The 12,836-nt window shown below is 54.3% G+C and overlaps 1 protein-coding gene across 4 annotated transcripts in view; it reads right to left on the bottom strand.

Annotated features, from left to right (window-relative positions):
- The window catches only part of SEMA4G (semaphorin 4G), a 29,600-nt gene that overhangs the window by 16,459 nt on the left and 305 nt on the right, over nucleotides 1-12,836 (bottom strand). For 3 of the 4 annotated variants that reach the window (XM_077182943.1, XM_077182945.1, XM_054637437.2), the window contains exon 2: nucleotides 12,572-12,783. The gene's annotated coding sequence lies outside the window, so the exon portion shown is untranslated. Of the gene's footprint in view, nucleotides 1-2,181; nucleotides 2,342-12,571; nucleotides 12,784-12,836 lie in introns of those variants that run through there. The other variant, XM_077182944.1, reaches the window with a different exon arrangement.

Here is a 12,836-nt window from a genome sequence, read left to right as displayed (position 1 = left end):
AGGAACAGGCCCCCACCCAGCACCACTGTCGGGGGAGGTTACATAAAAATGTCTGGGGGCATCACCTCTCCTCTCTGACGAGCAGCAGGTCCCCAGGACGGGCCCCCTCTCACAAAACCACCCATCACATGAGGTGCTTCCCAACAAGTCTCATCAAGATGCCAAGCAGAGCCGGCGGGCAAGTGCAAGGAAATTCCCCACACGCGGCCAGGCGAGGCTGGCACCACATCTCCCCTGCACCCACCGCTGCCCTCCTGCACGGGGCCGGCAGAGGCCCCTCACCAGCCTTGCTAAGCACACCTGCACGCTTTTTCCCGGCACATGACCTGCCAGATTTGCTGAATAAACCTCCCAGCTCCAGCAAACCCGCTGCATTCCTGGTGGGTAAAGTGGTGAAATGTTCAAATAGATGTTGGAAAAGGCAGAGGGGGAGAACAAAGCCTCATCTGCAGCAGCTGAAAGGGTGGTTTGGATTTGTTGCCTTTTTTTTTCCCCCCTCAGGTTGCAACACAAAAACAAAGTCCTGATAGGGATCTCTCCTGCTGGGGGGCAGCTCCCTGCCCCTCATCCCTCTGGGCAGAGCAAGCCTGGCCAAACCGAGATGAAGCACAGACCTGTCCTGCAGGGCACACACGCAGCATCTGTGGCTGCCAGGGTCACCCTGCCCAGCTTCGGGGTTCGGGGGGGGGCCCCAACCAGCGCCTGCTGCAGAGGGAAGCGAAGCAGCCGGAGCCCGCAGTGGCAGCCCAACTAGCACCAAAAATGCCGCTGTTGTTATTAATAATTTCCCTGCATATGAGCAGAACTGCACTCCTCATCCATTTTGGGAAGCCTCTTTGTCTGAGGAGACTGGGTTTTTTGGCACCCGAAGAGCCTTTTCACGGTTCCCCCTCCCACTTCACGCTCTTGGTTTAAAGGCCAGGCACAAGTCACTGGCTCACCTGGGCACTAATAGAGAGAGCAAAGAGAGCCCCAAATTCCAGTGCTGCAGGTACTTTCTACCTTTGGATTAGCACGAAGATGCAGAGAAGCCCCAGCACAGGCTGGTCTGCTTTGCCTGGGGGCCATCTGCAGCCCCCACAGCAATGCATCCCAAGGAGATGAATCTCGACGAGTCAAGGCTCAGACAAGCCACATTCCATGACCACCCCCTGATTTCCAAAGGGAAGGAGAGGGGGCAGGGATTGCACTGCACCACCTGCATCGGTTTTAGTACCTCATCCGAGCCATCTGAAACACCAGCTGACCCCAGGTAATGCTCAGCCTTCCCAAACACCCCCAGCAGTTCTCATCCTTACAGACCCCTGATCCCCCCAGCCTGCTGGGGAAGGAAAGGGCAGTATCCAGCCCTCCCTGCCCGGAGCTGGTGCCCCGTCTGTTCGTAACTCCTAGAATCGCGTTCCCTCACACCCCCAGCATTTTCCCCCGCCACTCCTACCCAGGTCCCCCAGACCCAGCTCACTCCACACCCCAAACCTGTCCCCAAAGAAAGCTCCTGCACTGCCACCACATCCAGCATATCCCACCTCCCCTCCGGCTCTTCACCCCCAAATCCTCACCTGCATCAGCCCTACCCTGAATCCCTTTCCCTGTCGTTTCCGAGGTTCTGCCCTCTTGTTTCCCCAACGCATTATTCCCTGGATTTCAACCACAGCAGGTCAGAGCCCTGCTCGTCTTTCTCTGGACCCTTCCTGTGAGCAGCACCCACACCCAGCACCTCAGAACCTGCCCGTGGACTCAGCACCCGGATCCAGCACCCGAGCAGACAGAACCAGCATTCCAAACCTCGCTTGTGGACCCCAACCAAGACCCGGCACTCCAGATCCAACAACCTAACCCTGCCTGCGGACTCAGCAGCCGGACCCAGCACCCCTAATCCTACCTGCGGACTCAGCAGCTGGGATCCAGCACCCCAAACCCTACCTGCAGACCCAGACCCGCCCCCGAGCCAGCACCCCAGGACTTCCCAAGCGATTCAACACCCGCACCCAGCACTCCAGATCCTGCCCGTAGGCTGATCACCCGGCCCCAGCCGTGTGCGCGCAGTACCCGCACCCCGCGCACGACCGACCCAGCTTCCCGGATCCTGCCCGCGGACGCGGCGCCCAAACCCAGCACCCCCCTGGCCTGCGGACCCGCGCCCGCCCCAGCCGCCGCTGCTCGCGGCCCCTCGGTACTTGCCTGGTGGGGCGGCACGGCGGGCGAGGGCAGGGCTCGGCCGGGCTCGGCTCGGCTCGGCTCGGCTCGCAGCGCAGCCCGGCTGTCGCGGCCCCGCCGTGCGGACCGAGCCGCGCCCCGCAGCGCCCCCTGCCGGCAGCGCCGTGCGCGGGGGATCGGCCCGCAGCGTGGGGCCGCGAGGAGGAGGAGGAGGAGGAGGAGGAGGAAGAGGAGGAGGGGAGCGGAGCAGGGCCGCCCCTGCTGCGTTGCGTGGAAGCAGGTGGCAGCATGTCCCTCGGCAGAGTCGCGGCAGGCAGGGACGGGAGGCTACCGTGCAGCCCCCAACACGTAGAGTGGGCCGGGGGCTCACTCAGCTCAGGTGGTTTGGGTGATGCAGCCCCCAAAAGCCCGTGTGAATTCCCTTTGCAAAGTCAGAGAGGCAAAGAGCTGATATTGTGGACTTAGGACTGTGAAAAAGCGTGACTGAACACGGATAAGTGCCATCCTACTCTGCCAGCACAGCAAGCACATGCTACCTGTACCATCACGCCAAAACCTCAGCCAGAGGCACCAGTGTCAGCACAGCACAGCCCCCTCCCAGTGCCATGGTGCTCACTAAGGTGTCTTGCCCCTCAAAGTCACCCCAGCATCCTGCACTGCACGCCTGAGTCAGGCACTGTGCCCCATCTTCTCCCTGCTCTCAGCACGTCTCGCCATTCACGCATGGCGGAAGCTTGTTTGGAAACACAGGCAGGTAATGGTTTCTCTGGGGCCCTGTGTGGAGCCTTTTTATCCTGGGTGGCTTCTGCAGCTCCTCCCCATGTGGAGGAGCTGCCAAGTCCAGGCCTGTGTTTGCTTTCCTTTCGTAAGCTTCCAGCACCTGGCCAACCCTCCCTCCTCAACCCTCACAGCAGCAGCAGGCCTCCCAAAACCAAACTCTGAGCCAACATTGTGTGTAATCAGCAGGTTGGATCTAGGGCAGTTGGAAATCAGCTGGAGCAGGAGGTGGGGAAATGCTGTACTTGTGTATGCTGAATTACAGCTCTCTTGGAGCTGGCAGGGTGGCCGGGTGATGCCAGCCTGTGGTTACAAAGCCATGTGGTGCCCAGTCCCAGCACCATCACCTCTGGATGCCAGTTCAACCCCTCCACTCCACACCAGCCCATCCCAGGGATGAGGTCTCCAGGAAGGGGACAAAGACCACCCCAACCCCAGACCCTGCAGACCTGGAGCCAGACCCATAGCAGGGCATAGGGCTGAGCAGGTTGTGCCAGAGTTGCTGAGCATTGTTTGGGGATGAGGGTCAGCCCTAGCTGAGATTCCACCACCTCCTGGACCTCAAGGGTCAGTAAAGATGGCAGGGCCAGGGTGTTCCTGTGGGGAGCCTGACTAACATGCCATTCCCAGGGCCTCTGACTGCCAGGATCCTGCCTCCTACAAGCACTGTAGGTGGGAGGGAGGGTAACAGGGGTTTGAATCCCCCCAGCCCTCACCCACCAATGGGTCTCAGCTGAGGAGGGACTCATCCTAGTGCTCTTGATGACAGGTGGTTCTGTCACCCTTGCACACACTCCCCAAGCAGCCACCACCCGCTCTCCCAGCATGGCATCCCAAGGCCCATTCCTTGTCCCCTCTCTCAGAGCAGACGCTACCCACCTCCTGGAGCACTCCCTGCCTTCCTGCCCTCGCCTCCTCTGTGCTCCAGAGGCTAATTACCATTTCCTCCTGTCCTTGGGCAAAACCCCAGCGTCTCCTCCACGCCTCGCCTTGCCTCGCCCCTCTGCCCACCCTGCGGAAGTGGGAGGCCCACGCACCGGGAGCCAGGCAGGGACGTTCTTGGCCAGCCTGTCTTACCTAGGTATGGGGTGTTCAGGTGCTGCAAGGCAGCTGGTGCTCCACACCCTCTCCAAACCCTATTCCCTACCTTAGCAGAGGCACAGCTGGAGTGTGTGGGGCCAGTTATGGGGAGAGGTGGTCCATGAGTGCTGGGGAAGGGGATGCCAGGGCTGGGATAGCGCTGCCCAAAGCTCCCCCTTACGAGGGCACTGTACCCATCCCATCCTGCAGCAGCACTCCCTGCCTCCCACATGGCTGGAAGCCGAAGCCAGCACAAATTGGAGCTTCGTTAGCTGCTGGCCTTGCAGTAGGATAATTAGTGCGTGAGTGCAGAGCAAGCCGAGCCTGGCGCGACCAGCGCTGGGCTTTTACAGGCCCAAGCTTGTGAGGCTTTAATTAATTAACACGAGTCATTGGCAGCTGGAAACAGATCTATTTTCAGAGCTTTGCTTGCTCTGCTGCCCCCATGAGATTAACTGAAGGAATTTAGGGCTCCAAGAGGTTGAAGGCCAGGACCTTCCTCTTCTTTGCATGGCTTTCCCAAGAGTCAGAGAGGCACTTTTCCAGGCAGCAGGAGCCCAAACAGACCCAACCCTCTCCTGTACTTGCATCCCTCATATCCATGGATTAGTTCTGCTAAGCAGGGAGGTCTGGCTCCTGCTTCAACCCTAGCCCAGATCCAGGAAGGTGCTGGAAGGGGAATTTCCTATTGGGGCAGCTCTAGAACCGTAGAATCATTAAGGTTGGAAGCGATCTTCAAGATCATTGAGTCCAACCTTTGACCTGGTCAAGAAAGCCACAGCACTAAGTGCCATGTCCAGTCAATTCTTGAACATCTTCAGGGATGGTGACCCCACCACTTCCCTGTACAGTCCATTCAAATACTTAACAACACTTAGAGAGAATAAATTCTTCATGATGCCCAACTTGAACCTCCGCTGGTGCAGCTTGAGGCCATTTCCTCTTGTCTTATCACTTGTTATTTGGGAGAAGATGCTGACCCTCACCTTGCTACAACCTCCTTTCAGGCAATTCCAGAGAGTGACACAGTCTCTCCAGAACATCCTTTTCTCCAGGTTAAACAACCCCAGCTCCATCATCTGCTCCTCATAGGATTTACAGCCCTGCAACTCCTATCCCAGCCCAAAGCAAGGGACCCTTTGAGTCACAACATGGTGCCAGATTTTGTCTGTAGCGGTCTCTCCCTATTACTCCAAACAGCCTTTAGGAAAAGGAAATGTTTTTGTGCACTCATCACCATCCCAGAGACTGGTTACTGTTTAATTTCCTCTTGTTGTCATTTAAACACTGTGTCCCACAGAGAGAGGACCAAGTAGAGCAGGCTCTGCCGTGTCACAGCCCCACCCGTGCATGGGCCAGCTGCCCAGCACAGCACAGCCCCACCACTCCAGCACACGGCAAAACCAGGCAGATGCCAAGAGCCAGCATTTCTGAGTTCACCTGTTTCTGCCACACAACTCTACCTGTGGCAGCCAGTAGAAAAGCTCACAGCCTCTTTCACCCCCCAGATGGCCAGGGAGCCAGGGCAAAGCCATGGCAGGTCTCATGTTTCACTTGGCACCACACCCCCATCCCAGCCGGCATCCCAAATGATGCGAGGAATTATAACAGGGCCACGACACCGTGAAATATTGATGGGATTAGCACAGATCAGCTCTCCCAGCACGCAGGCTGCGCTCACCCCGAGCGGGGAGATGCGACCTGCCCGCACTCAGGTTGCAGCTCAGCTCCCAGGGCAGCAGCACTGCCAGCTGCTCCCTGCCAGAGACACTTCCCCAGCCAGCACCAGCCTCCAGCCTTCCTGCAGGGACATGCAGACCCCTCAGAGCGCACAGTGATGTGATTCAGGGTGCTTAATGCATGACACTGCTCTGCCTCAAGGTCTGCTGGGGATGAGCCATTGTCTGGCTTGGCTGTAGCTCGGCACCAGCAGTCACCCTGGGCCCCAAGGAACCCTCACCCTGCCTGCAGTCCCAAAATGTGCCAGCCCCCAGCCCCTTTGGCCCCTCTCAGGCTTATCCTGCACAACCAAGATCTTATGGATGTCCCACACATAAGATCTTGTTCCAGACACCCTGGGGTGTCCAGGGTGGCTGTCAGAAGACCCCCACACTCCCCACGGCTCTGTGTCCCCTCTCCCACTACTGGAAACCAGGTTTGGTCAGACAGATGATTTCATTATGGATCAGAGAGGTGTAAAGACAAACAACTTAGCAGGATCAAATAGCAGCCAGGATTAAATTAGAAATACACTGGCAGGGTGCACACCATGGGAGCAGCATGTCACAAAGGGTTCTGTTTTGGGATTGCAGCACTAGCAGGGCATTGGTACTTATCAAACCCATGGGGCTGACCAGGATCCCCAGCATTTGGTAGGAAACTGCTTCCTAAGGCAGGCCTGGCTTCTGCTCAGCAGTACCTGCAGACTGTCTTTCCCTTGCCCCAGGTAAGAAAACTGAGATAAAACTCCGGATCTGGGATTTGGTTTGCCAGCCTCCTGTAGTCCAAGAGGCAGCAGGCATCCAACCATTTCAAGCTCCTCTCCAGACTGGTTTAAAAGCCACCTGGGAGTTACAAAATCATGGTGCTCCAGCCGCTGGGGTTTATGAAACCCACAAAGGAGTTGTGAAACTCAGGCTAAGGCCGTGCCAGCCCACACCACAGCGAGAGGCTTGTTATAAAGGCAAAACCACCAGCGGAAAAACTGGTACTTTCCCCTTCTGACATGAGAAAGCAACAAGCAAAACAGCCTTTCTCCAGGCCCCTCCATCCTTCAGCTGCGCTGTGAGACCTGCACTGCTGCTTTACCTACCTCCATGGAAAAAAAGCCCCATGGGGAGAACACCAGCCCCATGCCACAGGGGAGTGGGGAAACCTCATCAGTCTCCTTCTCCCCCCACAGGAGCAGCCTGCCCAGATTCCAGGCCAGCAGATCTGTGTGGAGCAGAGGAACAGAAAAGACCACATGGTGTTGCCTGGACTCTGACAGCAGCACTTGGGGCTTCCCAGCAGCTGAGTACACACTCACCAGGCTTGGCTTTGTTTCTTGAAAGCGTCACGGACTCATCAAGCCAAGTGTGATGCTCCACAGATTAGCCCCGGGAAAAAAAATATTCCAATGGGCACAGAGCATGAAAGGCTTGGGAGCCTCTTCTCTTCAAGTCATTGAGCAAACTTTCCAAACCACTGTTTCTTCAGGCTGAGAGCCAGTGGGGAAAATTACAATTGCAGAAGAATTTGTCTGAGAAAGTTATAAGGAGATGGAAAAAGGCAGGGGCAGACCAGAAGAGCCAGCCTGTGCTGCAGCCCCTCCAGCCCAAGGCTCAGCTTCAGGGAGGGATGGGACTTTTCCCCCCAGCTCAGTACAGCACAGAGTTGCTGCCTCCACTTCCTGCAAGATCACATGCTGCATTTCTCCTCCCATAAATGCTTGGCAGTGGAAATTGGGATGTTCTGCCCAAGGCCATTTGTTGATGAAGGCTGCCAGGTGCCGGCAGCCCCAGCCGCAGAGCCAAGCACCGTGCCAGGGCAGATTTTCTCAAGGGAGAAGCAGCTGAGTCACAGCAGCCTCCGATCCGTTCCCACAAGCCCGGCTGCAAGAGGCGCACGGGAGTTCACGGAGGACAGGCGCTCACACAGCGAGCTGGCAGGTTTGGGTTGGTTTGCTTGTCTGCAAACCTCCCTAAGCCAGCGGAAAGCATCTCCCTGGCTCCGGATCTGTCGGCAGCGTGCCCTCAGGGAAGGGCTGGTGAGACTGCGGGAGGGCAGGGTCCTGACCTGCCTTTCAACCAGGCAGAGCTGCTTTGGGATGCTCCTGCAGCATGGGGGGGAAACGCCAGCAGGCACTGGGAGTTCCATTAGAAAATGGAGTTTTGAAGCTCATTGTGCGGTCTTGTCCCAGCTCTGAGGCAGGAGCAGGACAAAGGTGGCTGCAGACAGGGAAGAGACAGAGGGATAGCTCCAGGAGAAGTGATTTGCTGGGCTGGACATTGACAACCCCTCTGCCCATCACCCCAGCTGCTCCCAGTAAAAGCAGGCAGGCTCCAGCCTGGCCAGGGAGCACAGGGGTGTCTCTCTCTGCTTCTGCAGTGGGGCACAGACCCCTGTGTTTCCCCTGCATGGCAGGTCAGGTCCCTGCCACACACTGCCTAGAGCAGTAACACAAATACCTGGGGTTGCATGAAGGATGGGATAAGACTGGTGGCTGTTAAAAGCTGCCCTTTTGGGTGAGCCAACCTGCACCCCCAGAGCTGAAGCCAGGAAGGTGTTATGGCCCCCGGCACCCACCCTTTGGGCCAAGCCACCAGAACAGGATCCATGTCCCCATGGCTTCACCTTTTTTGCTCTCTATGTCACTGTACCCAAGAAACCTCTGTCCCAGCCCTGCCTCCTCCGGCCAAATGTTTGGATGGTCCATGGGCATCCCACCCCTCCTTCCCAGGCACCGAACTGCTACACTGCTGTCTCTGCCACCAAAGAAGAAACAACCCCAGCAGTGCAGTAAATAACCCCCCCTCACAGCAGAGCACTGGCAAGCAGAGCTGGGCACATCCATCACTCTCGCAGTTTTTCTTCAGCTCTGACACTTTGATAGGGACGAGGGGGTGGGGAAGGAAAGGAGCTTCCAAAATTTATGAGCTAGGATTTAAAAATACAGTCTCCCAGAAGCACTGCAAAACCCAGGGATGGTGAAGGCGAGTGGCTTAGAAGTTGCCTTTAGAAATGAATGCAAAAGCTGTGCCTGCCTTGGAAAGAGGGGCTTGAGAGACCTGCATGGCTGATGTCACAAACCACAGCCCCAGTGGGATCATTTTGCAAGTCACAGCTCTCCGTGCTGTGCATTACAAGCAAAGTGCAAGGTAGAGGTAACAAATGACGGGCTAAAATCCCTGCAGCCCAAAGGGTAATGTCACCCTCAGTGCAGACAGGACTTGGACTGTCACCTTCAATCTCCCGGAGTTTCTCCTCTACATCCCTGACCTTCCACTGGTACATGCATAAACAGCCTTCCAGCCCTTTTTGAAACAGATCCCCTTCATGCAAAGAAAAGAGCTTGTAGCCGTAAATTTAGCTGAAAACATCTCTAAACATTTCCTAGCCACAGGGAATCACGTATCAAATAATAAAGCTAAATGAATGTCAGGAAGAGAAACCACAATATTGGAGTCCTTGGTCTTTACAGATGGACTGTCCCTCAGCAGGGTGCTGCAGAATGAACAGCTGAAAAACGTTACCCAGTCATTAAAAACATCTAAAAGTAATTTAGGCTGAGTGACAATGATGCTCAAAGCAAGTTGTTTGTGGAGATAAAATGAGCTATTTCAAGCTTGCCTTTTGTTGTAGTTTTGTGTTGAAGTCAGAAAGGACTGAAAAACGCTGAGCTGACAGCCTTGCCAGCAGAGCCCTGGTGCTGGAGCAGTGCTGTGAGGAGCATCACCATGAGCTGCTCTGATCCCCCCTGCCATCATTCTCCCATATTCCCTGGAAGGATGCTCAGAATGGTCCGGGAAGATGGTCCCCAGGGCCACCTCAGCATCTTTGCTGCATTACAGTGCCATTTATGATGATGGTTTTGCTATGGAAACATCTCCTCCTAACAACAGATCTGTCAGCACGTGTCCCAAAAGCAGACCAGCATTCATTACATGGTAATTTTGGCTTCCCATGATGGAGGCGAGGGACTTATCCTTCCCATGCTTTTCTTAAAAAAAGACAGAACAAAAAAACAACCAAAAAACCAACAAAAACCCAACAAAACTGAACAATGTGAACATCTGGGTTCACCCATCAACAGCATGGCATGAGCCCAGGGTTCCTCTAAAATCTCCTCGTAAGCATATTTTTGGTGGGCTCTTTGGACACACAGAGCACTTCAAGTGCCCAGTGTTAAATATTTCAGGTGAAACATAACTCTCCTAAGTGCAGCCAGCCTTACTCTGAAGCTTCAATTCAGTGAGATTTCCCAGCAGCCTTCAGGAACTGATTTGCTTCTTGCTGGTACCTTCTCTCTGTGCTGTTCAACTGAGTTAATGTATTCCAAAACCTGATTTTTTTTTTCCCTCCCCCTACATAATCAGATTTTTGGAGACTGCAGTGAGATGCCTTACAAGCAGTTTTTGTCCTTAGGTGTTTTCTGAGCAGGCTGCATCCATCACATCCTGGTGCTTTAGCACATCTCTGTACGAACAGTTCATTCGAGAGTCAGCTGAATTCCTTTGATTCATGTTCCTGCATATCCATATAGCTAATTTACCTTTATTAAAAGAAAAAAAAAAAAAAAAGGAAAGAAGAGGAGCTATTAAGAGGGACAGTGTCAAGGCCAGCAGAGCAAGTGCTGGAGGGCTGGGTTAATGAGCTGCGTGGTTGCTGCTGTCCAAGTGCCCAGGCTGGCTGGAGCCAGGAGCTGCTGCCCCAGCAAGGCTGACTCAGTCCCTCACTGGGCAGACACAGGCTGCAGGGCCCTGCACCCCCCTTTGGAGTAGTCCCTATGCTTTGGGGTCCATGGTTAACCTCACTTGCTCCAGCCTCCTCCCTGGTATTTCCCAGAGGACAGGCCCTGTGTGTGTTCAGCTTGGGCCAAGCCCCTTGCCCAGCCCTAGCTGCATCCCTGTGCTTTGGGGAGAAGGTGAAACACGACTATGGATAAATGGATTTGCCCTCACATCTCACAGGAAGATCACTCGTTCAGCCCCATGGGCCAGACAAGGATGCTGCCCCTCTGCTGCCTGTGCCAGCAAGGTCACTGAGCTGTGCCCTGGCAAGGACACTTCCAAGGACAGGGAGCAGGGATTTGCAAGACGCTCGTCACAATCATTTATTCTTGTCATTTCTGACCCTCAGGGTAGGAAGAACATCAGAGCACTGCAGGCACAAAACAACAAGCTTTGTAGGTCATATCAGCGTGTAAAGTACCATTAGGAACCACAGCACGAAGCATGAATAATACTTCCTTTATTCCATCATATACCTCAACGCCCTTTAAATAAATGCAAATGGTTTTTTGTGGATGAGGTTTGTACGAGATGCCTGCTCGGGGACTCAGGGCTGAAACGGAGCTGGAGCAGTAATTTTGCTCTCCCCCTGACAAGTCAGAGTGTCCTCAGCACTATCTGATAGGCTTAGTGACAGTCCAAGCCAACCCAGGCAGAAGAGCCAGGAGAACACTGTAAATCTTCCTCGCAGAAATTTATGCTCTACCCATTAAACCAGAACCACAAAACACATGTCCTTCCATACTACCCTCCTCTCTCTGAAGGACACCAAGGCAGGAAAAAACTTTGAAGGACTCCAAGCCTGGAAAGGGACCTTCAAGAGCCAATCACATCGTTTCTGAAAAGCCACCAACAGTCAGCCTCGACGGCTGAAATCCTAAAATCCTTTCAGCAAATTATGACCTCGATTACTAAAAATGATCAGATAACGCAAAGGCAGAGAGAGATGCGCAGTGAGTCATCGCCCCCAAGCACTCGAGCTCCCTTTGGTCTCAGCCGGAGTGGGGTGAGGTTGCCCCCAAGAGGCAAATCTGACACAGCAAGTAGAGAGGGAAAATGCTGAATTGTGCTCTAGTGGTATACCACATAGGAAGGATTTTTTTTTTTTTAAATCTCCTCATCTGCTCTTATTTGTACTTCTCCCTAGCTGCAAACATCTGTGGATGAGGTGGGAGGGGAGAGGAAGGAGGTCAACTCTGGCATGTGGCTGGCTGTGTTCTGCTGGAGTTCCTGAACCACACAACTCGTTTTCCTAGTCTCACTCACAGGGTCATTAGAAAGATCAAAAAATGTCACTGAGTTTTCTTCAGCCAAATGAAACATTTGACCCCATACACCTCACTAGGCTCCTTCAGAGTAAGGGCTGGCACCACCTTCAACAGCAACTTCTGTCTCAGGAGTGGATGGAGAGACAGAATGGTGGACACGATGGACTGTTTGGAAACAGAGAGATGACATGAAATCCCTCAGCTGTTCACGTAAAGCATACAGGCATTAACAGCACACTGGACCAAACCCTAGCACCTTGCAGGGGGTGAAGGAATGGGACAGACATCTGGGATATCTCCCCAGCACATGCTCCACCCTCCAGGGATCAGCAGCCTGAGCTTTCTCAGCCAGGGAGAACAGCTTTCATTTCACAGACCCCTGCTGCATTTTTCTGCCATAAAATGCTCTTTGAACCTCTAAGCTTTTAGCATCCACAACATCCTGAGGCAAGCAGATCCCCAGCTCCTGTCTCCTTTTGTTTGCTTTGAGCTTTCCTGCTAATAAAAGAACTATGGAGTCTGAAGCCGTATGACAGAGCGCCATTGAATGGCTTCTCCTTATTTGCCCTTTTTCAGGCCATTTGATTGTTGAGCTCTCCATCTTACTTTCCAACATTACAACTATTTCAGAGAGATGCAGCCGACTTAGGGCCACTGCAATTTATTCCTGTCCTTTACACACACACAGAGACACCCTCACAAAGGGCTAAACCTGTGACATAACCACGGATTTAACCATTCCTGCAGCTGCTTTTCAAGAGGACACAGTTCAAACACCCAAGCACCCGGGGTACTCACTGCTCCTGCAGCAGGCTCCTTGCGGGTCCCCCTGTCCTGCTCAGCCGGAGAACATTCCTGCATCCCCAGCAGCAGCGCCTGCTGCAGCACCTCAGCTCCCTGTCAGCTCCAAACTGGAAGCGTCATCTCCAAAATTACTGTTGCGCTGCCTCCTGCCAGACTCTTAATTAGAGGAAGGCTGACACAGTTTCTCAGCAAACGGCGTTCGCATACTGCGGGAAAAACAGAATGAGGGCAAGAGGAAAAATGGGCTAATCAGAGAAAA

The sequence above is a fragment of the Agelaius phoeniceus genome, chromosome 9 (assembly GCF_051311805.1).
Source record: "Agelaius phoeniceus isolate bAgePho1 chromosome 9, bAgePho1.hap1, whole genome shotgun sequence".
Taxonomy (NCBI): domain Eukaryota; kingdom Metazoa; phylum Chordata; class Aves; order Passeriformes; family Icteridae; genus Agelaius; species Agelaius phoeniceus.
Note: the sequence above shows the minus strand (reverse complement) of the source record. Positions and strands in the feature narration are given on the sequence as shown.